Source organism: Anser anser (assembly GCF_964211835.1).
Source record: "Anser anser genome assembly, chromosome: 5".
Classification (NCBI taxonomy): Eukaryota; Metazoa; Chordata; class Aves; order Anseriformes; family Anatidae; genus Anser; species Anser anser.
The window spans coordinates 52,563,870-52,589,690 of NC_139725.1; the positions used below are offsets into that span (position 1 = coordinate 52,563,870).

The 25,821-nt window shown below is 40.7% G+C and overlaps 1 protein-coding gene across 1 annotated transcript in view; it reads left to right on the plus strand.

The window, feature by feature from the left end:
* The first annotated feature begins 4,527 nt into the window (after positions 1 to 4,527).
* LOC310900832 (uncharacterized protein) overlaps positions 4,528 to 25,821 on the plus strand; it is a 566,674-nt gene continuing 545,380 nt past the window's right edge. The window contains exons 1-5 of the mRNA XM_083839430.1: positions 4,528 to 5,802; positions 6,154 to 6,266; positions 12,401 to 12,495; positions 12,796 to 12,900; positions 13,669 to 14,772. The gene's annotated coding sequence lies outside the window, so the exon portion shown is untranslated. The remainder of the gene's footprint in view (positions 5,803 to 6,153; positions 6,267 to 12,400; positions 12,496 to 12,795; positions 12,901 to 13,668; positions 14,773 to 25,821) is intronic.

The window sequence follows — 25,821 nt, forward strand, 5'->3', positions numbered from 1 at the left end:
CAAATGGAAACAGGTTTTCAAGATCAGTTCTGGTTTTATGCATGATTGTGAATGAGATTTGGTAAATAAGATCTGGATATCCAGAATTATATCCTGCTGGTAAAAATCCTTACATCCGGGAGATGTGTTTTCCCTATTTCTGCTCTGTCACAGATTTAGCTGAGTCTGTAACTTTTCCGTAGCTTACAAAGACACATATATGATAGCAAGATGGGAAGAGTTTGTTCTGTGAAGACTCTGTGAAGCTCTTATATGACAGATGCTATAGAAATGCAAAGTATTACTGTATTAATTTGCCACTGAGGTTTGTTTTAACAAGCAGGTGCTCTCATTTCAGGCATCCAAGCAGGGTCACAGTCTCAGCTTCTGGACTATGAGGTTCTTTGTTTTCCTCTCTCTCTCTTCTAAAGCACCCATCCTTACTTCTGGTTCACTGTGTCATGATTGCATTCTCGCCATTTCAGAAAGATGAGAGAGTTCTGTTTAGGACAAGATGATCCTAATGCTCTGTGAATCATTCACTAGCTTTCTTCAAGAGTAAAATCTGGAAATATTATTTCAGTTTCCTAAAGACTGGGACACCTGATGAGCAACCACAACATTGGAAGTATCCTGGTACCTCTTCATTTTTTAAAGCAAAATGAGACAGGACGTATACAATATATATATATTGTAGGGAATGATGAAATGAGACTTTACTTTTCACTTTTAGAGCAAAAATATATACTTATATATTTTCTCTTAAATGGGAGAAACATATTGGCTACTATTGCTTATAGTGGCAAACCGTGCATTGAAATTGATACCAAGAATCTTTGCATTCTGAATGGGAGTATTCTTATTCCAAAAAGCTCTGTGTGCTTTCCAGATACTGCAGAAGTGAAACTTCCTGGTAGCCTTCCATAATCACAGAAACTGAGGCATGGAAAGGTCAGTCAAACTAGTCTTGCTAATGACCATAAGAGGACTTAAGCTCTACCCACTTTTCTTTACCTGACTTCACATTTTTCTTTGCACAAACAACTCTCCTATATTTGCCCTGAATCCTGAATCAACTGGATAGTGAGGACTGCGATAAATTCCATAACAGCGTCATCACTTCTTCCTTCCCTGGTGGTGAGAGACACTGGCTGAGCTGAATATATGACTTCCTACATCCCTTTAACCACAGGCCTGACCTTCTTCATAAAAGTCCCTATGTTATGATAGTCTTGGCAGGTTTTAGCGGTTGTGCTTATAATTAATTAAGAGGCACTAAGTTGAAAAAGTCACTAGAAATCAAATCACAAAGGATAAGTTAAAGACCTTTCTGTGAACTTTGGTGTGCCCCTGTATTACCTCTAAACCCACATCAACAAAAAGGGACATTAATAAAATCATTATATATTTGAAGAGTAACACCTTGCCCATGCAGAGTTTATGGCTACAAATGAGTACGTGTCAGGGAACATCATCAGGTCAATTAACCCAAAGATTTCGTTGATGCTATTCATTTAGAGGGCATGGAACTTTTGTCAGTGTGGTGTTGGACAGTAGCAGAAAAAAAGAATAAAAATAAAAGAAAAAATGCTATTTATCCTATTTTTTCTCCTGCTTTATGAGCTATACAAACTTCTGGGTAGGTATGAATAAAAATAAAACTTGCTGCCATGATTTACTCATTCATAATTTTTCTTTTAATCACTAGAAATCTATGCCAGTGCATGTAAAGTCTTAATGAGACCTAGCAACATTATGAGTGCTGGGAGCAATCGCCCTTCAGCCTCATGCCTGCAAACGCTCTCGAGGCATGCATATATCTCATTATGGCCGAACGCCCTGTCATGTGTTATTCCTTACTTAGTGACAATTTGTCACTGTCACCCTTGACATGTCACTCTGCTGCAGAAGGATTTGACTTCAGCGCAAAATGTGACAATCAGATGAGAGAATTTTGTAATCTGAACTGAAATATGGGGCTGAGAGAGACTAATTTCATTCAAACGCTATCCTAATATAACATAAAGGGGAAGAAATGTTTGCATTTAAGGATTTTTTTTTTTAAGGTTCCCTTCCTTTGCCTTTTCCCAGCCCCCATTCACCCGTTTCAATTATTCCTTAGGATAATGCTTTTATTTTTGAAGGATGGAGCCTTACATTTTACTACCATGCATTTTCAATTAAGTGCACTAAGATCCATGGATATAACTATTACTTAAACTATAAGTAATGGTTACATGTAAAAATTAGGGAAACATATTGTGCTTTAGATAAATTACATTCAGATTACTTCTTATTATAAATGGGGTAGAAAATGGATTTTTAGCTCTGGCTGGCCAAAGAGCCAACATTTGTATCTACTTCATTTGTTTAAATATATTTCAAGCCAGATTGAAATCCATATTGCTTGACATTAATTGAGTACTGAAGCATCAGTGTACTCAAGTTTCATAAACCACTGATGAGTGAGTTTTTACAGGCTTGATTAAAAAAAATACCATCCCTTTTATATGAAAATTATATTCCGTTTATAGAGCGATTCCTAAAGCCCAGCATTAAATGGTATAAATCTTAATAAGATGAATGTAAATATGACATTTGTACTGATGAGTTGACATCTTGTTTGCTAAGAAAATTATATTTCTCTACTTGGTATTATTTTAAAATATTCTTCTGTGTGATATTCTAGGCAAATGTGTTTTTCTGCTGCAAAGCAGAATGGGGATGAGAGAGGGGTGGGCTGTGAGACCGAGTGTCCCTGAAGGTTACTTGTCGGGTCCTGGTTAGCCACCTCATCCCAGGCAGGATCCTCCACTCCTGGGCATTTTCTGACAATCAATCCTATCAGGTTGCCCAGTAATTTATTGGCTTTGTGGCACTGACAAATAGTCAATCATTTCACGGATAACCTATGGGAAGCCAGGTCTGAGCTCATGTTTCCAGAGGTGAAAGTCTAGGGCATTTTAACCCATTTTTCATACTTGCAGTTCTCGGAGAAGCAGACAGTATTTGAGCTAGATTCTGCCACAAACACACTCGGACACAAAGGAGGTGCAAGGGTATGATTTTTTTCCTTCCAATTTCATCAAATTTTCCTGCATAAAATGAATGAATGGGTAAGTTACTAACTAACTAAAGACGCCCTCATCAAGCAGCTTTTACTGGCTGAACCAAGTGTCCTATGGCCTTCAAGCTGCGCTCTATCTGAGGTAGAGAATGACTGCTTTTAAGTGAACGCATTATGAAGTACCATCTGCAATGTGCCGTCCTCCTGGATATTTTTAACAGGACTAACATAGCTGTCAGGATGTCAGGCAATGAATGTTGGATAATTTGTACGCTTGATTTCCCCCCCCTCCCCTTTTTTTTTTTTTTTTTATAAAGCTCATACTATTATTACGATGATAAAGGCAGCTTTCTGCTCTGAGTGCATTGGAGCTTTCTCAATGTACTCACTGAAGTTTCTTTATTTAAAATCTTTAACAATACAAATTTTGTTTAATAATACAAACATCGTGAGGGAAGGCAGTATATACTGAATAAGCAAGGCTTCTGTGAGGAGTTCGATGAGGGGGAATTTTTCATGTGATTTCTATTATTTGTGTCCTTTGCTCACTGCCTTCATCGGAGCCTTCAGAACCAGGAGGAACTTGTCCTTCCTTGTAACACCGCACAACTTGGTTAAACCTTAGGTTTGGATGCCAGGCACACCCCTAATTTTCTCCGAGATTTAATGTGAATTGTTTGAGCTCTCTGTTTCTGAGTTCCCAGTCTGTAAGACACAGGCAACCTTAGCTACCTCACAGAGAAGTTAATGGAAATGCATTGAAATGGCTGCAGGCATTCAGATAAGAACTGGGTGAAAACACAAAGCACCAGGTGAAGTTGTAAACCATGACCAACAGCTTTTGCCTTTTTTGTCCCCTGATCTGTTCACACTGAGCTGTGCACTCGGGTCCTCTCCCTTGAACTAGCTTGGCAATTATTGGATACTTTGTTGGCCTAATTAATTGTTTAAGCCAGTAAAAAATATTCATTGTATTTGCCATGGTTTGTTTCCTGTTGATACAGCAAGTTAGTTGGCTTAGTGGGACCTCCTTCTTCTGCTGAACTATAACATCACCAACATTTTCTGTTGAATTAACTTTGAGCCACTTCAGTTTTCTGTGTATGAAGGCATTTTTCCAGGACCATCTGAGCCAATCTACAGATCAGCACTGTCAAGAAATGGAATTTAACTGTCCTGCACCCTAACGCCTAGCCAGTCCCAGCTCTGTACATCTATCATTGAACTTATAATGGGTCTGGATCCTGGTGAGCCCTTCAGTTAGGCAATTCAACTCAACTACAGAACGTAGATAAGAAGAGGGGGAAAAAAGGAAGGGAAGGGAAGGGAAGGGAAGGGAAGGGAAGGGAAGGGAAGGGAAGGGAAGGGAAGGGAAGGGAAGGGAAGGGAAGGGAAGGGAAGGGAAGGGAAGGGAAGGGAAGGGAAGGGAAGGGAAGGGAAGGGAAGGGAAGGGAAGGGAAGGGAAGGGAAGGGAAGGGAAGGGAAGGGAAGGGAAGGGAAGGGAAGGGAAGGGAAGGGAAGGGAAGGGAAGGGAAGGGAGACATTTCTCTGCTGAATTACAGTTGACATATACTGACACCAGAGCCACTGACCCAACAGAGGGGTCCCTAGCAGAAACTGTGCAGCTGAGGCAAGGCAGAAGGAAAGAAGAGCTGGTGAGGAGGAGCAGGAAGGGAGAGTGAGAACACCCGCTTCCTTTTGTTAGGAGTGAGCTGTTAGGCATAGTTTTGTGCATGATTATTGGCTAGACTAATAGTTTGCTATGGCTGATAGATGGAGGTCTGTTTCCCCCTCCTGCCTATGTGCCTCTGCTATTCACCTTGTGTTGACCTCCTCATTTGTCCATATGGAAAGGAGATTCAATAAATAGAACATCAGAAAAATAAGAAACTTTTCAGCAAAAAGAAGTAGATATCTTCTTGTCAAGTTGATGAATTGAATCAGCAAGGTGTGAACAGATAAAAAAATGTCAAAGGAGTTGCAGCAGAGGAAGGGGCAAAAGAGGGAAAAATAGGGTAGTGGAGGGAAATGGAGTGAGAGCAGAGCAGAACTGCACTGCCCCCATCCTCTGATGACACCCAGAGAGACCACCCCAGTGATCCTATTTGCCTTCCCCTCTTTCTCATCTCTTGAATATTAGTGATGTTCCAATTTTTTGGAGAGGGACTTAAAGAACAGTTTAGGAAGCAAATCTAAACATTCTTAGGAACCTGGGGATATCCTAGGAATTTCATTGATGAACTTTACTTGGATTCCCCTTCTAATAGGAGGCAATTTCCATCCATCAGTGATGAGAAACTTCCAGTGCTCTAGGGTCAGCCTAGGTCTTTCCTTCTCTAGGACCAATTGCATCTCTCAGTGCTCAGCTGGACCTTATTTACAGGAGAGAACCTCACATTATCCTTATCGTATATAAAACGTTTGGGATGATGAAACAGAGCTCCAAAAACATTTGTTGGAAGGAATTATTTAGGGGAGTGAAGTTCAGAGTTAATCTATTATGTATCAGATCACAGCTCAGAATTGATGTCATTTCTGCTCCCTTCCCAATACCTGTTTCCCTTAATATACATCTTCAAATTTATACTTAGCAAGACTTAAATTTATATTTTTAAGGAAATCAGAGATGCTCATACTCTTCTAGCAGCTGGTATTTCTGGCATCAGGCTCACACTAGAAAGCTGTGGCTCTGCACTGGGATCTCCAGAGGCTTATTACAGCTTGTTGGCTACTAGGTCCATCTCTCCCTTGACAGAGTACATGCTTGGAAATTGCTCTTTTGCTAAAAAACTCCACTCTAAACCTCCCTAAAAACAAATAATTTTTCCACAGGATAAATTTCAGGGCTATGTTTTTTTGTTTGCTTTTTTGTTTTTCTAAAATTGTCACAATTTTAAAAATTTTGCTTTGATCTTTGAAGTAAAGCTTAGAGGAAGTTTGTTTTTTTTTTTCCAATAGGGAAATCCCATGTGCCAGTGAATTGTAGGGTTGTGGGTGAAGCATGGACACCCTGTTGTTTCCTTTCACGTCTTAAGTTTTGTTTTGTTTTTTAATTCCAATAATTCTACAAAGATTGCTCTACACTGTTTACATTTTTTTTTTCCCAGGGAATCAGATTTTTCTTCACACTGATATGCTTTTGAATTGAAATAGGACAGCCCAGAGAACTGGTCAGCAAGGCACGCTTGGCATGCTAGGAGCTGAAAACTCAGACATTCAGGTAAGCAACACAGGAAAACTTTTAATTCCCTTTACTAGACCCATGCAAATATTTATATCTGCTTTGGAGCCATTTTCTTTGTTCCTATATAGACCTTATGTGTTTTTTGTCTACTCACTTGAGCAAATTCAGAGGATCAGCAGCTAATACACTTATCTGTAGCAATGTCAGCATCCCTTTTTGAAACAGGTTGAAGCAAATGTACTAGGAAATTCTGGAAATCTCTTTTTGGAGCCTGTATAAACAACAGCTTAGATGAGTTTCTTTACTTGAAACCTAATTTTGCATTGACGAGTTGACTTTGTAGTATAGCTGTCTGTGTATCTCTGTGGTTAAATAATTAGTCTTTTTTAAGATTTGACTTGTCACAGGTGTTTCAGGAAGGTGGTGGAATTCACTCTCCTGAGCATGGAAACATGTCAGCACTGTCCTTCCATACTACTGCTGCTGAAATTAATGAGTTTATCATATTCATATCCACCCTTCTGATCTCACAGAAGGAGCTTTGTCGTGTTACTCCTGGAGTGGCTTAAACTTCATAGGAACTCGTGCTTACTTGCTTATTCTTTGAAATTGCAGATTTTGTGAACTCCAAGATCTAATCAAGGTTAATTTCAGTATTCTAATGCTTTGAAATTGATACTTATGGGTACAGAAATCTGTTAGCCTGGTCACAGCATGAAGTCTACTATTAGTGTCACATGCAAGCTGGTCTTTGCATATGGACAGAATTGCATTAGGGGACAATTAAATGATATCGGTTTAGACCAGGGACTTTCCTAAGCAGATAGCCTTTAGAGCTATTGTGTTTTTTAAACATCAGGTTAATTGAGAACTGCTGTATATTTAATAGGGGGGCCTTTGGGATATAGCTACAAGGACTCTTTGTTGTGCAGCAGTCCATTAGGCGGAAACTGCGATTCTGAGATGGTCATATAAATCCCAGGAGGCGCAATCATTAATGGGACACTAAGCTCCAATTAAGGGCATGGCCCAAAAGACCAAGGTGGAAAACACGGTCCTTAGCATCTGTCCCAGAGGATCGCTCTGATCCAGCTGCTTGATTTCAGCTGCAGAAACATAATTGTAAAGAGCAAAATATTTACTCGGAAAAAAAATCGTACTTTTTGTTGTCTGGAATGTAAATAGGAAAACAAACCAAAACCAAAGGATCTTTGCAATGGAATTCACCATTCAAACCAAGGCTAGACAGATAAGATAGCTGCATATCGTAGCTGCAAGTTCTGATCCCTTTCACCTGTTTGAAGAAGGATTTTGTAACACCTGCAGTCTAGTCCTTCAAAGTTCATGTTAAACCTGTGTGATTGAGCATCTCAATAGGTTTATATTCAGAATCTGTGAAGACCTTTCCACTGTGACACTGTTTCAGTTTTGTTCCTGATTTGTCCTCTGAGTTTGGTGAGACACAGCTACTCAGTTTAGTCAGTGTGCTGGTTACTTTCCAAATAAGTTACTGGGTCTTACGACCTGCTTCTGTGTCAGATAGACAGAGATTTTCTGGAAAGCTGTAGATACACATTTTCCAAGGACATTGGGTCCTATGAATCGAACGGAGGATCCTGCATGACTGGTGTTCTTTGGAAGTTTTATCCTTGATAATTTCAAAAAGTCTTTGCAATTAACTTAGCAAATCATTTGTTGCTTCATGTGAATACCTTCTGCTGTCTTTGTCTGCTTGTAATACACCACTCTTCTCTGAATGCTGTCATATATAACCTAGTTGTTTTTCCAGCTACACAGACCATCGGAGTGGGTTGTTAATTAATATGACACCACGGAATTCAGTTTAGTGAAGTAACAGAAAAAAGGAAATTAATTTCAATCATTGACAAACTTGTCAATTTAGTTGTATTGATTTTTTGATACTTCTACAGCACATGGCAAAGTTCATACATTGTGAAATACATCATTATTATTGGCTTAGTCTGCTGGATGTAAGTAGACCGTTATTTTTTCAATAAATTGACATTCTTTAAGTGTATGAAAATGCAAAATTATGAAAGTGGCTTTTATTACTATTTTTAATACAATATCAATTTGCTGTCTTTAATGGTGATTCTCAATCAGGGAGTTATTTCCCAATGCCTAAAAGCCAGCTGTTTTCAGAGCAATCTGAAAACCACAGCTTCTTGGCTTGGTAAAGTTTATCAGAAGAAAAGCAGGTGAAGTCAGTTGTTAATAGATGCTGGCCTTGAGCCTGCAGGTAGGAGCTGCTATTCTTTAGAGGCTCTGGGGCCCCCTGAGGCAAGTGTGATCGCCAGCCCTTTGGATGAGAGATGCTGTTAGAGCAGTGCATGTGGAGCAGTCTCCGGTCACCTCCTTCAGGGCTGTGGTGTCAAGCTGAACAATGAAGCAGAGCCCTCTCTTTAAGAGCATAGGTCAATCACAAAATGCTCCGTCTCTGCAGAGTTTTAGAAGGTAGTGTCCAGTACTGTTTTTTGGTTTTGTCAGGCTCCTGTGATGGAAAATAAAAAATAAAAAAACAATTGTTTTGCTGAGTCCAACTCTAGTGAAAATATATTGAAGGGGTTCTGATTAAGTTCCTGATTTTGGTCTGTCTTTTCAGAGCATATATAAGAGTGAAAAGCCTATATTTGACTTCTGTGTGTAAGTTTCCAGCTTTTTAAATGCAGTACTCTCATATTCCCACCTGAGGTCATTAGCCACAAGGTAGGTTAAAAAAAAAGTTTGAAGGATAGATATAGCTGCATACAAGCCCCAGCAATCTGCACTCATGTTTACGCTGATGCTTCTGAAATTCATCGTGTTACTCTGTTAAATCTCAGAACTACAGAATGCAGTGCTTGTCTAAATTTTCACATAGGTTTTTTGTTTGTTTGTTTTGGTTTTTTTTTTTTTGTACTTAGGATTGCCAGTAATAGAGGGAGAGAAAGCATGTATTCCTGATGAAATCCAATTGCTCTGAATTCCAGTATGTGAGACAGGTTGTATCATTTGAGATTTTTTTTTCCTTTGGAGCATCCTTAAATGTTGTTTCAAAGTCAGTAAAATACACATCAACTGCTGGGACAGCATTAATGCAGAGGGGAGGGGACATATAGTTAGGAAGCTAAATCCTAAACGCTTGAGGCTGAAAAGTTTTTTTTTTCCCCAACATTAGATGTATAATAATGGAACATTTTTCCTTCCATATAGGAGAATGCATTTAGTTACTGATGAGAATTTTTTGGTGAATTTTAGTACTCCAGGTAATTGCAGTCTTTCTACACACAACACAATGATTTAAAAAATCAAAATACACATTTCTGCAGAATTCAATTTCAGAGCATTCTCTTTTCATGAAAATTTACATCTTCCTGCATTTGCTGTGGAACTATTAGAGCTTTTCCATTGAGAGACTAGATTTCTTTTTGGCAAAAATATCAGCAGAGAAGCCAGTTCTGTTAGAATCCCTAAGTTGCAATCCAATTATTTCAGCTGAAATCATTTAGACCAGCTAGAGCTGTAGTAAGTCTTAAGCAAGACAGCGATGCTTCCTTTTTTTCAAAAAAGTTACTGACTTCAAGGCTGAAATTTCAAAGCAGCTGTGTGTGATCAGCTAGTGTTCAGTCCACCAGACTGAGATGGAGTTGAACACTTAGCTCTCTTACTTGCTCATTAGAGTCCTATTCTAACAATTTCTTCATAATGTTGATGATGACAAAATTTAAGCATATGAAGTAGGGGTAGAACTTTATCTATAGCAGATATAAATAGAGAAACTGAGGCAGAACAGGCAGTGACTCATTCTGTCTTCTTGCACATGCTGAAGGTAAGATAGGCTCCATTTTCAGTCCTGGGCTTACAGTGTTTTTCTAAGATAAGAACATGCAGTGCTGTATTTTATCCTTAATAAGGGAGAATATTTGCTGTCTCATTTCTGAGGAGGGGTTTTCAGATTTAGCTGTGACAGCATAAGCAGCTGTAGAGGCAATACTTTCTTTAGTTGCCACAGCTAAATCTGTCAGGGATCGTGAATCAGAGCCCTGAGATGACGTAATTCACCCAGAGGGAAGGACTGCTGGGGGTGGTAATTTCTTTGCCATGAATTGCTGCTTTTGTGTGTTAATACAATTAGGCACCTACAATTAGTCAGTCCAAGGACATAATCTGTCCATTGACCCAGCTAGCAGATTGGGCTCCAGGTCATCAGGCGTTACTTCATTACAAGGCTCTAATTATCTCCCTCACTTTTCCCTTCAGAACAAAACGGGTAGGGATACCTCTCAGGAATGTTGTGAGGCTTAATTAACATTTTTGTGGGGTCCTGAAGACAAAATGTTGGTTAAGTACATGGGCCTGGATGACTTTTAGTGCCTAACTCCCACGGAAGTGCTCAGCACATGTATGTTTCAGCATCAGGTTCTCAGTGTTAGTATTAGTCACGAGCTAAGGATGGAAAAGGAGAAGTGATTCAGTCTGCTCCTGTGGTTCTCTCATCTCAGGCCTTCAGGTATAATGTGGCTTTCCGCAGTGGCAAAAAGAATCACACTCTGTTCCTTTTCCACACGAACAATGGAGGGAGGAGGAGAACAGCAGAGTTGAATTCTCTTGTGTGATCGCTGACGTAAGGCAAGGGCAGTGTTGGCCTCTAGGATTTAGACACCACTTTTAAAACCTGCCCAGCAATTTCATTAGCAAGTCCTGGGGCTGTTGTGCTGCAGTGGATACAAGCCTGAGAAGGCACCCTGGCAAGCTTTTCAGCTGAAGTCCTCTCTGCTGCATTAGGCTCCTCTGTACAGGGGACTCGTGCAGAGCCAGGAGGAAGTTTGCTGGCAGATCAGGGCTCGGAAAGCTTAAAACCCCAAGAAACAAGAGTGTGCAGAAGGGTACAATCAGCTATTCATGACTGAAATGTGTACATGTGAAACTACTCAGTAATAAGACATATTGAAAGTTGAATGCCAGCTACTGCATTTGGCCTTCCAGCTATTAAACATTGCCACAAAACAGGCAGCAGAGCAATGTCATCTAGACCACTGACACACTTGCATTGTACAATTAAGAGGCAATGAAGGACTTTCCTAAAAGCACATGTTCGACACCCTGCTTTGTCATGTTTTTTTTTTTTTTTTTTTTTTTGTACTGTTGCAGGGATTTAAAAAAATTAAATTAACTTTGTGCCAGTGCATATTATATTTGGACAAGGGACTAGATGAAATGATTAGAATAATAGCCTTAGAAAAGATCACGTTTCCCCACTGTGCCAATGTATTTGACTGCATACAGCAACCCTTTTAGGCCACTGTTCACAGTGAATTGTAACAACTTCCTGCAAAGATCTAAGTTCTGCATCTTTTGAATGGCAATTGATTAGAACTAGGTCAGGTCTAAGAAGAAATAACCATCTGAAGCCCACTTCTAGGGTAGTTCACATTAATAAAGCTCTGCAAACAAAATAAATATAAATTCACTTGGTCTTAATTACCATGCCTCAAAAAAAGAAGGAATGCATCATATACGATTGCTAAACATTACAGGTAAACTACCACCTGGCCTGAGGGAACCCCTTGGGAATTTTCTGTAAGGTTTATCATTAGTTTTCTACTTTGAAATCAACCAAGCAATAGAAGGTACAAAAACATGAACGAAAAACATTTGGCAATATTTACATATCATTTTCCTAAAAAGCATTTTCCTGAGCTGGGTGGTGAGTATCATTATGGCAATTTTAAAGCTGAAACAACCGAAGCAGCCAGTAATGTGCAGAATGCATAGCTACGTTTTGAGGCACCTTCCTTGTTAGACTAAAATGTTCTTATAGCTCTCCAATGTGTTTTGTAATCTTAATACTAATCTTTATTGCATTTTATGTCAGAATTGTTTAATAGCGCAGGAGCTCTACGTAACATTCATGTCAGGCCATGGAGGCAAGTTGCTCATGGTTGGTCATCTTGTACTTATTAGCTGCTTTATTGTCCCCTTTGCCTCAACAAATCTTTTTCTTATCTTCTTTTTCATCCAAACTTCCTCTATTTGTGTGTCTTTGTTGTGGCCTTCGTGACATTTTGCTTCTGCTGTACTATGTTTGTGAGTGCCTTGATTTGTTACAACAGAACAACTTTTTCAAAGAAACCCAGGAAAAATTACAATTTTGGTTGTATTTTTTGTAGGATTAGGTGCCTAGACACTCCCTTAGATGTCTGTGAAAATCCTATCCAACATAAGAACTAAGTTCAGATGATCACCGTGTCCTCCTTCACCTCAGGTAACTCTTACAGGCCACCTATCACAGACTGGCTCCTCCTTAGAATAATGTTTGCTGGAACTATCTGTCGCTGTGAGCTATCCATGTGGTTTGTTGGAAGCTCACTGTAGCTTCCTTTAGAAAGTTACGACAAAACACAGAGTAAATGCACTGAAAGCTCTGTGGAGGAATTATGTCATATGCGAAGACTGACCAAGCTAACCACTTTTATAAGGTTGCCTAATTCTTCAAGCTGTATGCTCAGAGTATTTGCCAAAACATACATACAGCTTGTTTTTTTTCTTTCTTTTTTTCCTTCAGAAATCAAGTCATGACAAATAACAACTGAAACCAGTGGAATGGATAGAAAATACTTGTATTTTGTGTAGAATTTCCAACCAAGCAGAACAGCGAGAACGTACTTAGGTACAGTAAATATACACATATTAACAAGCACGTACACCAAAAAAGATTTTTGTTTCAAAATAATCTTCGTTACATGAGGATTATCATAATTGTCATTTCAATTGACTGATTTTAGTCTTTAAAAGAGGGTATAATAGCATTCACTGTCTGAGACTGAATTACTGTCATTATGTTAAAGGTGCACTTTATCACTTAGCTTTTCTCCATTATATATGCTCATAGACGCACACCGCTTTCTGCCGCTGCAAAACCTTCAAAACATAATATGACAAAGTTTTGTATCCAGACACTTTGTTACTAAAACTTCAGAACAAAGGACTACTAAAGACAATCTGCCATTGCTAATAAAACCACATTACCAAAAAACCAGGGAGGATATTTTAGCAGTAGCAAGTTTCTGAATTCCTGCAGAAGAATGCAAACTGTTCACTGAGATCAAAAAGGTATTTTGTGTATCTTTTGCCAGGAGGCAAGACACAGAGTTGCTCTTCTGCTCAGAGCAAACTTATTAAGATGAATAGATCAAGCAAATATCAGCCCAAATGAGAGAAATAGCCATGCGATACTATCCCAGACTTGTCAAACTTCCTGCTGATGTTTAGATAAAAACCCAGACATTGCCATGATATTAATCTGCCAGTGTATAAATGACATTTATCACTTCTACAATCTCTTTTGATCTGGTATCTTAAGACACTTCATATGTAAAAGTTCTCAACACATTGCCCTGTCATCTTGATACATATGGGACATCTTTTACTTCTGCAGGCACAGAAGAACCAAGTCTGGATATGTCAGTACAGCACAACACTTGGGCAGAGCTCTGTTGAAGTAAATGTCACTATGCCTGGAGTAAGAGGCTATAGAGAGGCATAAAGGTATAAACATCAGATCTAGAGAGATCAAGGACAAGAATTTGCCGGAGGAGCAAACCTTTTTCTTTAGGGGAAGAAGGGAGTCTCAATTCTGAGATACTCAAAAAGGGACAATTTAAAAGAACCTGGTTTTCAGAGGCTGTGGTCAGCACAAGAAGAGCTAATTATAAGAGTCACTTGAACAGTTCAGTTCCAAAAAATACTTTGAAAAGCCTGGTCTAAGTGCCAGGGTACTACAGGGCCTTGCAAGTTATTTCTAGAAGTGACAGCACTTCCTCAGTTCCTCTGACCTTTCCTGGACTATACAAGAGTTTCAAAGGTAACTACTGATCCAGAGGACTTCCATTTTTGGTGCTCTGCTTGCCATTTCTGATCTACCTGACCTTTGGGAAATAGATTCCTGTCTCTTGAAAATCAGAGTATTGTGGGAGGTTTAAAGCTTGTCACCCTAGTCACTTCTGAACGTTTCAGCCTACATTCTCCCACCCCTTTATGGGATTTTTTCCTGTTGTAAAGTTTGCTTCTTCCTTCACAGTGATTATTAACAGATTTTTCTAAAATGCCCAAAGCAGCATACTTAGGTCAGAAGACAGAAGCTAGCATGTTTTGTCTGCCAGCTTCTTCCCTTATTTATCATATAACATTTCCCTTATGTATCCCCAGGTGATGCACAGGTCTAGTTCCATTGTTGCTTTGTGGGGGCAATAAGTAGGTTCTTGCCTGGAAACAGACAGAGTTCAAAGGTTTTAGAGAGAGAGAGGAGATTCCCTTATTTCTTTTTTAATCAAAGGACCTTTAATAGAATATAGAAAGAATTTGTGGACATTTAGAAATATCTGTCAAAAGAAGAATCTGTAGCTTTATGAAATATTTCTCTAGTGATTTTTTTTTAAATGCTCAATAATGAGACTGTAAAATACCAACAAACAAAATTAATAGCCCTGTGAAAACACTTCAAGAAATAATACTGGAGTGGACTGAGGTGTTAGGTGGACAGGTTAGTAGGCATTTTTCTTTAAAAGTATATGAATGAAACAGAGCAAAAAGATGTTTTCCTTTCTTTGGCATGTTTTTCACTGTATGTCATATTTAGCTCAGCTAACCTTGGGGCTAAGTGAACATTGCTTGGTCGGGAATTTGAATTCAGTCAGAGAAATGTTTGGGTGTTGGCACACTATGTCACCTGAACCTGAAAAATTAGGATGGAAACCTTGAAAGAGGTTTTCCACAGTGAGAGATGATGCTGGCAGCCCTGTGTAGATGTTTAACACTATTTTTTTCACAGTCTTTTTTTTTTTTTTTTTTTTTTGGTGGGGGGGCAGGTGGGATGGGGGCGACGGGACATTTCAGCAAATAAGTCACAGGATAGGCAGGTAAAGGGCAAACCTCAGTTTAGGTAAGACTTCTGAGACTCCCAAAGGATACTTGGATCAAATGTAGTTACAGGATTTGCAGAGGGAATTTACCTTTTATCTGAATCTGATCCTCTTCTAAACTCCTGTACCATTTTTGACATAAAAAAAAAAAAAAGGAAAAAAAAAGAAAGGGAAAAAAAAGAAAGGAAAAAAAAAGAAGCTTTTCTTCTAGAGAAACATGTAGCCACTTTATTCTGTTTCTCAAAAGTTGCCCAGTTCTCTAATACTGGAACTGACCCTCAGATTTTCTGTATTTAGCCAGGGAAAATTCATTTTGTCTTCAATGACTAATGAGCTGGGACTTTTACTCTAAATGTAGATCTCAGTCTAGTAGGAAAAGTATGGGAATGCGAAAGCACATCTGGTAATTGGAAAGATGAAAAAGGTAATAATAAAGTGCTCATTTTGAGGCAACAATGATGAAGATAATGGATGATAGCCAAGCAGGCCATATGCACTTGGCTAACAGAATTAATCATGGACTATGCAACGCAAAACAAGAAAGACAAGTACAATAAAACATTTAAAGACAAGAATGGATTTTAATTTTAGGAGCAGTATAAAACAATATGATAATAATGATGGCCAAGTTAGCCTTGTGATTGTACAATCCAAACAGGACACAAATTAAAGCTATAAATAATATTTAATCTGCAGTACCAATATACGTTAAAAAGTAATAATGACTAAAAATTATTAGAATTAATCAAATGAGGGGTGCTGTGTCTAGTATATTCAGAAGGGCTAAGGCAATCCCAAAACTGTCGCATGCAAAGTCAGGGTTAGAAATGGAAAAGGAATATTAGAAGTTCCTAACATGATTTAACAAAGACAATGTCTGAAAATGCGAGCTAGCAGTTAGATTTCAATTAATAGAGGAAGACTTATTATTAAAGCTTTGTGATTAGCAGTGTAAAATTCTCGTAAAGCAATTTTATAAATATCCCATCCTGAAGCCATTTTGCAACATCATCTGTCACTAAGCCTCTAGCTACAGCACCTAAGGGATCATGTTTTCTGTCGCTTGCTGTTACATCTTTCTGCTACATTTCTATATACTTGTATTTTAAATCATCCAAACAGTTTGTGTGTAACGAGCCCTCACCCAAGTACGGCATCTGTCTGTTCAAGAATTTCAGGTGAATCTTCAAGGCTTTCTGTTGGCCCAGAAGAGAACCTAATGAGAGGTGGATGAGTGCCCTCCCCTCCCCTCAAATAACAGTATCCTTTGGCCTTTACTGAACAGAAAAAATAATCATTCCGGTACTAATAAAGACTACAACAGAATAACAAGTACTCTCTGTTGGTTACACTGAAATAAGAGACTTCTGTACAGCTTTCTGAATTGTGTGGCAAGGTCTCTTACGTCTGTAATACAAGGTGCAAAAAAACTTATGATCACAAATGAGTGACTATTAATTTGAACAATATCAAGTATGATTATGGCTGTGTTCTAAGCAGTCAGGTGCATTTAAAAAGGAGATTGAGTACCTAAAGGCAAGAACAAAGAAAGCATGAGAAACTTGGAAGTTGGGAGCAATTACTGATTTGAATAAAAATAATAAAAAAGTAATAACCACAAACAATGAAAGGGGAGGTTGACAGTCAAGTTGCATCAATGTGTTTGCATGACAGGGTAACACCATTTCAGATGTAAAAAGAAGGATGGAACTCAAATGCGTCTAGAAATATTGTTTCTGTCTCTATAAACAGGATAATACTGTACTTAATACAATGGTGAACGTGGCAGTACAAAAGGTATTTCTTGGGGCTTTTTATTTGTTTCCAGTGCTTTGTCTAATCATATTGTGCATATATATCTGTAAGACCTAAAATTTTAAATAACCTGGGTTTTGCAAACACAAAGGATCATGCTAAACAGCAGTGAGTTCTTATTTCTAACCCAAAGAATCTTAAGAAAGGCTTATATTTGATCTTATATTTGATGGTAGCACAGGTTTTTTTTTTTTTTTTTTTTAAGGTCAGGTTTATGTCTGAGGTATGTGCATGTTTATGCAAGTTTGTGCTTATTCAGTTGGTCAAATTCCTTTATGTGTCTCTGACTATGTGTCACCTTTGCTTGCCGTGGACTCTCCTGATTATGGTGAGGGCAAAGATGATCAGCTGGAGACAGCTCATAGTTGAACTTGGGCAGGAAGCCAACCATGTTGTCAGCAGATGTTTTGCGGTATGTGGGTCACTAGAAATAATCTAAGCGTCTTTTTTTCCCCCTTTTCAGCACTGCACAGATCCTCAAGCTGACAATTTGACACTAGAAGCATAGCTCCTCTACCCAAAAACTATTTGTTATATAAATTCAGTAAATTGTTAGCTCCCTTTGGGATTTCTGTAGCAAGCTGAACAACTGTTTTGTCAGAAAGGTGCACATGGGGTGTGTTCTCTTCTGCCATGGTAGCATGGTAGCATCCAGTGACCTGGATTGAAAACATTTATATTTCTTTGAGAGAGGCTGGGAGTTGCATAAAACCAAGTGGTGACATGTTCAGGTGGACCTGAAATCTATGCTTAATTTCTCATGATCTCAGTCTCTTCTGCTAGGAAGAGAATAGGAATTCATCTGATTTGTTACACAGGCACCATTGCAACCCCTTGAAAATGACACTGGCATTCTTGTAAGCCCTCTTCTACCTTCCATGCCCCCCCTCAGTTATGCATCCATTTCTGTCAGTAATATACATACATTCATATATGTACACACATACATATATATGAAGATCTTTCTCTGAGTGCATTGCCTCGATGTGGTAATTACGGGAAAGAGAAATTCTCTTTGCAATGGGTGTCCCAGGGCTTTACAGAGGATATGCTCATATCCTGAATCCAGTTTACTAAGAGCAAAGAGTGATCATGAAGAACCTAAACCACACAGTTTTTGGCCACAGATAATTATTTCCATCTTGCACACGTGGATCTCTTCCCCTTTGGACTGATGCCTGGGGCAGAGACAGCCTGAGGCTCGAGCCTCTAATAAAGGACCAAAACTTTGTTGTGACAGTGACTTTGAATGAAGTAGTAAGCCTTTCTGCATGTCATTATCTGTTGTACAAAATTTGGCTAAAATTAATAAACAATCGCAAATGCAAAGCATTATTAAGCCTGGGTGGAGTCTGCACTAGGATTCATTCTGTTCCTCGTCTTTGTAGCTGTTGGCCAACCCATTCTCCACGCTCCAGCACCATTCCCCTGCAGCATCTGGATGAAATGTGTAGTGAGGGATATTTTCACATTGTCACAAGTACTCTGCGATGTGCAAATTGTTTTGCTTTCCTGGAGCTGCTTCCTAACTTCTTGGACAGGTAAATTGGATCTCCCAACACCCTCACTGGTTTTTGTGTGGGTTTTCCCAACTCTTCAATAAGATAAAAAGAAATTTAATTTCAAACTTCATCTTTTTCTTCTGCTGTAAATGATTAAATGCATGCACATGAAGGAGGCGGAGGAAAGACTTGGTGATTTGTACTGAAGTGTTCTTGTGAAACAAGAAACCCGTCTTGAAGGAAATTGTGTTTCTTGGAGGATTTTTCACAAGCTCATGCCATCAGCAGGATCATCCCTCCTGAGGTTTCATCACCATAAAATGTTTAGACTGACACTGTGGCCATTAGCTGAGAAGCAGGTTTTACTGTCAACAAGTGCACGATCCTGCGTAGCCCATGCTCTGAATTAGATGGAGATGGCAGCTGCCTTGGTGGCACCGCACTCGCAGGCCGAGGGATCTGGGGAGCAGGCGCATGACTCAGCCCAAGGTGGTAACAGTCATTAAGAGGGCTGTGAAACCACTGCGCACAGGTTTCTCTGGTAACCAGTGTACATTTTGTATGAAACTTGCCTTGGCAATAGCAAGGCTGGATAATTAGACTCCCCCGTCCATAGGAGGAAAAGGAAAACTTATATTGGTAAGAACTTCAGCATCCTTCCTTTTTGCTGAGCAGCAGGGAGGTAGGGAGCCATGACAGACACAATTACTACTCCTTTTACAACAAACCCATTTTTCTAGACAACTGGGAAACGGGTTTATCAGCCTGCTAAGCCAGACCTCACCACCGCTTTTCATTTTTGGGTCCCCTCCAGCTCTGCTGTACCAGGGAAAAGCCACCGGAGAACAGAGCTGGTGGAGCTCCGTGCCCGGGGTGTGTGTCACCCCTCGGTGCAGGACGTGTCCAAGCTGTGGGAAGAGCCTGGGGAGAGAGGCAGAAGTAATATGTGAGGGAAACACCTTCCTCCTGGCTGCGATAACGTGAAGGGAGAGGCGCTGGGGCCTCAGCCCTCCTGGGTGAGGGGAGAGTGGGAGATCCTGGAGAAGGAAGAGCAGCGTGGGACGGAGCGAGCAGCGCTGCTGTGGTGGTGTGTTCAGGTCTGTTTGTGTGGCGGGTCAGTGCTGTGGTGGGCCTGTGAGGCAACAGCTAACTCACCTCGGGGCTGAACAGGCCCAGCCCTCTGAGAGGCTGACAGACATGGGCCTGTCCAGCCTAGAGATGAGGAGAAAAGTATGCTCTGGGAGATCTCATCCATGTATACAAATATCTGAAGGGAAGGTGCAGCCAGCCTCTTTTCAGTGGTGCCCAGAGCCAGGACGAGAGGCAGTGGGCACAGATGGGCACACAGGAGGTTTCCTCTGAACCCCAGGAAGTGCTTTTGTGCTGTGTGGGTGGCTGAGCACTGGCACAGGCTGCCCAGAGAGACTGCGGAGTCCCCTGCCTTAGAGATCTCCAAAAGCTGCCTGGACATGGTCCTGGGAAACCTGCTCTGGGTGGCCCTGCTTGAGCAGGGGTCGGACCAGATGGCCTCCAGAAGTCCCTTCCCACCTCAGCCATTCTGTGATCCTTTGGTTACACTTTCCATTTGCTCCCCTCTTCTCACTCCAGAGTATCCCCCAGGGCCCAAGGGAGAGTTCGTCCCAAGGCAAGCTGCTCCTCCTGCTGATTAAAAAATTAAAGCCCAGCAATCAGGAGGGGTCTCCTTTCCACCAGTTACGAGGTTGTTGTCCCCCCATCCTTCCCCTTTCTGAGTGTAATGCAGACTGCGAGAGCAAAATTTCAAACATGACGGTACTGTAGGCGCTCTGTGTATGTAGAGAAATTGGAGGATTAAGAGCGAGAATGACTGAGTGGTAGAGCCTTGTATAAAAATGACAGATGCCCTGGTTTAAAAGGTGACAATTTGCCTATGCAGTGAAATGGTTCTGTCAAGGCGTCAGGAAATTTGGGGACTTGAATGCAGAGAAGGAAGCATTTGAAAATGCAGTCTGCCTTGAGCTTCTGAAGTAGCCTCCGAGCTCCAGAACTGATGTTTTGTAATTTTGCCTTATCATCTGCTTGGGTTTATCATGGTGGTAATAGGGATAATGACAGAGAGTCAGTCATTTCCACTTAGATGCCAGTTTTTAAGTAATAATAAGCTCACAGCGGGTTCGATTTGGTCTGTGCTGAGAGTACCTGGGGTTATTTTCCCTTTGCTTTCTCATGGTAAATTATCTCAGCCCACCAGGGCCAAGCTGATTTTCTAGCTGTAAAAACAGAGAAGACGAACATGCAGCACCGCACTGTACACTTAGCTGCTTCCTTCTTTGTTGTTTTCTTTATCTTATTTAGGAAGAGAAAATTCTCTAAGCCACCCAATATGGTTTGAATCCAGGTCATAAAAAAAAATGTAAACTAATAGTGGACTGTCTCCCCTAACCCCCTCACCCCATGCATCTCTCCTCTGTATTGCAATCCCTAATGGGAACATTTAAAACCAGTGCTTATGATAATGCCCTTGTTCCCATGGACACCACAGCGCTGCAGAACCAAGATTAATGGAGGACCATTGAGACTGGTCCTAAAAGATTGTCCCTCTTGTGTATTATGGTCTGTCATGCTGCATCCATTAGCAGAGGAGCGGAGGGTCCTCATCGTGTTGGTATCACTGGGACCAAATCGAGCTACTGCAAGATGGCATTTCCATAGCACATCAACAGATCATTTCACCACTGCTTAAGGCATCGTAAATTGGACTTATAGCTCAGCTGCTGGCATAAATAAGTCCCTTTGATAGTTAGTGGAAGACGTTATGACACTCCAGGGTACAGGAGGGGACATTGGCACTGTCATTTTTTTTCTCCAGCCCTGGCACCCTGGTGCCTCTGATCTTTCTGAAGATTCAGGGCACGCGCTCTTCATTACGGTTTGGGCACCAGGGACTTGTTTTTTTTGCAAGATTAATGAGCGCCACGGAAATTCTCCAGCGCATCTCGATAATTAAGTCTTTGTTTATCAAAAAACAAGTTATATTAGGAGCAGAAAATTCGCAGTAATTATTCATAATTCTAACAATTCAAGTATAGCTACCTCATTTGCCTGGGTAATTCTGCTTTTTAATTTCTTGCATACATTTGCATATTAATTTTGCCCGTCGGCTGCAGCAGGCTTTGACAGTTTGTTACTATGTGATGGTTTTCACAGGGGTGCGACTCAGTTGGGTGGCATTTCGACTGGGTGCAATGATAAATTATGAATTTTCTAATTTGCTGCATAATGAAGTAACCCCTTCCAACCCAATTAAAAAAAAAAAAAAAAAGCAAAGATGGTGTCTTTTAAATAATATTTCCCAGGTATTTCATCTCTCCGTTTTTGTTGTTGTTGTTGTTTTGCAAGCATGTTTTTTCACTTAAAAAGCAGATGACTGCATTTGCAGCCTTTCAGAATGACTGTGCCTTTCCATACATCAAACATGATTCATGATTCATGTATCCCCAGACTATATTCATGCTGTAAATTGGCCACTCCTCAACCCTCAGGGCAATCACGGATGATAGCAAAGAAGTCCTAGTTTCTTCTCTGATGTCCAATTTGGGCTGTAGTGATCTGTGTGTATGAGTCTGTCTGTCTGTGTGTCGGGGAGCAGGGATTTCAAATGAGGGAAATAAATGATGTGTGTTTGTTTTACATACTTACTCAAGAGGCTGTACTGTTGTAAATTAACTGCTAAACTACTGTGTGGGTTTCCTTCTAATTTCTTAAAATGGTTGTAGAAATAAATGTATATGTATTTATTACTTCAGCATTGCAGAGCAGGATCTGTGGAGACTTAATTTGTGGGTGAGAGATAAGGGATTTTAGTTCAGTGTTGGTAAGTGTGTTCAGTACGTTTGGTAATTTTATGCTCATAATGCAGCACTTAGAAAAGCACAAGTATTGCTGGGTAAAATTTGTGGTGTTTCATTATACAACTGCAGACGGGCAAAACAGTTTAGAAATACTGTAGGCCTGATGCCATCCCGACTTTAAAGAATCTGAAATAACCCAGCCAATCTGTTTAGCATGATGCAAATACTGTAATTATACAATTATGCTGCATTTTTAATAGAGAACAATTCCTATACGTTTTGTTGTCTCTTCAAATTCTGCATTATTAAGAAACCGAGCCACGATTTTATCGGAGGCTACACCACAACCACATGGCAGTAGATCACGGAGGATTTTGACATTAATACCCCACAATCAGGCGGCGGAGAGCACACAGCACTAACGCAAACCAACCACAAAGTGCAGATTACATAAGATTAATTCTGCACGTCCCCATAAGGCAGGCGCGGAGCCCTCTGTGCTACCATCGCCCAGCCTGGCAGCGCACCGCACGCAGCTCTGACACCGCCTCGCACCGCTACAGCAGCGCTGCAAAGTGCCGAAAGCCGCCGTTCGCTGCTTCGAACATTATTATAATACACAGCACACGATGTAAGCCTGGCACAACTGGGCAGCGCAGAGCACAGTGATATTATAGCGTAATCACACAGCTAAAATTCATGCCTACAGTAGAGAGCAAACAGCAATAATACTGAGCACAAAGCAGCGCTGTCATAACATATATTAGAGCGGTTCAGCACAGGCACAAAGCATGGTGGCATGTTGCATGTTTATACATTAAAGTGGAAGTGGGCTGCGCTCAGGTGGCAGCTGTGTGGGCTCTGCGGTGCCGGCACAGCTGGCCACAGCTGTACGCGCACCCCACACCACCAAGGGCACCTACAGCTAAAGCACCACAGTGAAACGCAGGCAGCAGCACCCACACACAGCTCGCAGTCTTCTGGTGCCGAATGTGGACCCACAGCACAAGTCCATAACAAAACCAGAATAAACGCCTGACATATGCACCCACTGCTGCACAGCTTGATTGTGTTGTGCTACTACAGCACAGTTGCAAAACACTTTGCCTCGTACTATCGTAACTCATGAGCAATAACTCATTGCAAATATACCACAATAACCTACTAGACAACACCTTGTTGTTGCTTTGTATTAATTATGGGAAAATCTCCCGACATTATATTTTAGTGGAAAATGCAGCTTTGTCAAAATGAGGACTTTTCATGGGAATGCCTTGATTTGATGGCATTTTAACGTTAATGGTTGCTAACAGGTAGATGCTAAGTAATCCACTCAGACTTTTTTCATTCATACATGCCTTCTTAGCTTTGAATTTTCGTATGATCAACAAGTTTTTTAATTAGTTGGAATTGTTCAAGTTAATGTTATTTTAATAGCAAAGGTTAACCTGAAATTTCCATCCCAGCTTAACTTTGTGGCAAACGTATGATTCTGATTAGGAACCATTCCTTAATATATATGTATATATAATTTTTTTTTTTTCTGTGTGAGACAGGAAGTCCTTTCTCCCTCTTTTTTGAAAATGTCAGCGCAAAACCTTGGCAGTGCCTGGGTGATGCTGCCAGTAATCCAAAAAAGTCATAAGGTTTCTCAACACCATGAAGAGCACATGATTACCACAGCCAGGACAGGATGTATACTGTCCATCTGAGAAGTATGAGGAGTAGTGCTGCTATGTGGTGTGCAAAATGCAAAGTTTAGCTGCTGTGATCTTACCGAGATGCTATTTGTACATCCGCAACAACAAGCCCCCCCGTATATCCTGCTTTGGCCGGGGACTGTCGGTCTGGAGGGTTTTGTAGGTTGGGGTGCCCCGTGTGTGGGGCTGTTGAGGCACAGCACTGGGAGAGCTGAAGTGAGCCCATGTACTGCTGTAACGTGGCACACGGCACAGCCTCATGGCACAGCGTCACAGCCTGGTTTTTGGTGTCTGCTTGACAAAACATTACAACGGTGTAAAGGGAAGCGACTGATCATTAAGTGCACGCTAATAACATCAGCCTTTGACTGCAAATGTCGATGTGCCCCAGTAAAGTGCAGTTAGTACATGACAATTAATATTTATCTAATCCGATTTATACTGGGGCTTTCTGTAATGCCCACTGCTGCATCGTCTATGCTGTGATCAAACACAGCAGACGTTCATAGCGAGGCATCTTCCCAGACTTCAGTCTCTTCCCTTCCCTCATTCTCCTTCACTTTGTTATTTATTATTATTCAAATTTATACATCACTAAACAAAAGAGCACTCATCCCAAGCCACTGATAAACTCTTAAAAATACATCTCATAAAATGAGCAGACTCCATAATTATCCATGGAAAAAAATGCAACAGCAACCACGTGACTACACTAAATTTAATCAAAACCACTAACAAATCACCACCAGAGTTCCTTCCAACCATATTTTGCTCAGCTTTTGCCAATGAGCTATACAGAAAAGACTGGTTTTGCACTGACACCTGAAGGCTGTTTTGAACCAAAAAATCAAATAGATTTGAAGGAGCAGAGCCTGACTGGGAAATGCCCTTTCCCTTTTAGTAGCACTAGCACATCCATTGAACTAGCACACACACCAGTTTGGGTGTAATGCTGCAGCATGGCAACACTATTGGATGAGCAAGGGTGACTCAAGAAAAAGTATTAAAAATATATAAAATTAGTTAATTCCTGAGTGAGGACATAGAACCAATAGTCCTATATAATTAGACAGTAATTTAAAGCCAGACTCAGACACCTTACACCAGCCACGAACTTCTGCTCTGAACTATAGCTCACGGTTGTTTCAGCAGCTGCAGTAGAGGTTAACCTGTGCCTTCCTGCACAAAAAGGAAAAGTCCAGGATGTCCTGGTCAAGAGAGGAGGCACTGGCACGTGTTTGGACCGACCTTCAGCCCTGGTGAGAGAGGTTATGATTTTGTTCTCTCACATGTCTGCAGAAGAGAGCGGTGTACTAGTAAGGAGAGGTCTCCGCGTGCTTGGGGAGGAGGCTGAAGGGTACGGCTAAATGGTATGAAGAGGATTTTGAGGCATGAAACTTCCTGGGATGGTTTTGGAGGGCTTCCTGTGATGGAGAAAGACAAACTTGGGATAGTCTTATCCCTCTGGGAGTGGTCCAGGAGGGGGATTAGCCTAAGGACCAGGCCATGGTTGCTTCCTGGAAAGTGAGCTGGGGGTCCAAAACAGAGCCAGAAGGTGAGACAGTCATCAGGCACCGGGGCCGTCAGGGATCCAGTGCTCCAGGGCACTCTCCAACCCGCTTCTCTTTAGCTTGTACCCAAATTGCTGGAATCCTTTCCTGATTTCATGAATTACTTTTTCTCCACTTGTGGAGAAAGGTTAGCAGGTTTGATATTCACTTAAACATGTTCCCCACTATTTCTTGACCTGAAATCTGTTTTCAGAATTGGCTGCGAGGTGAGCCTGGTTTAGGGATTTAACTGTAGACCATTCTTTCATGGAC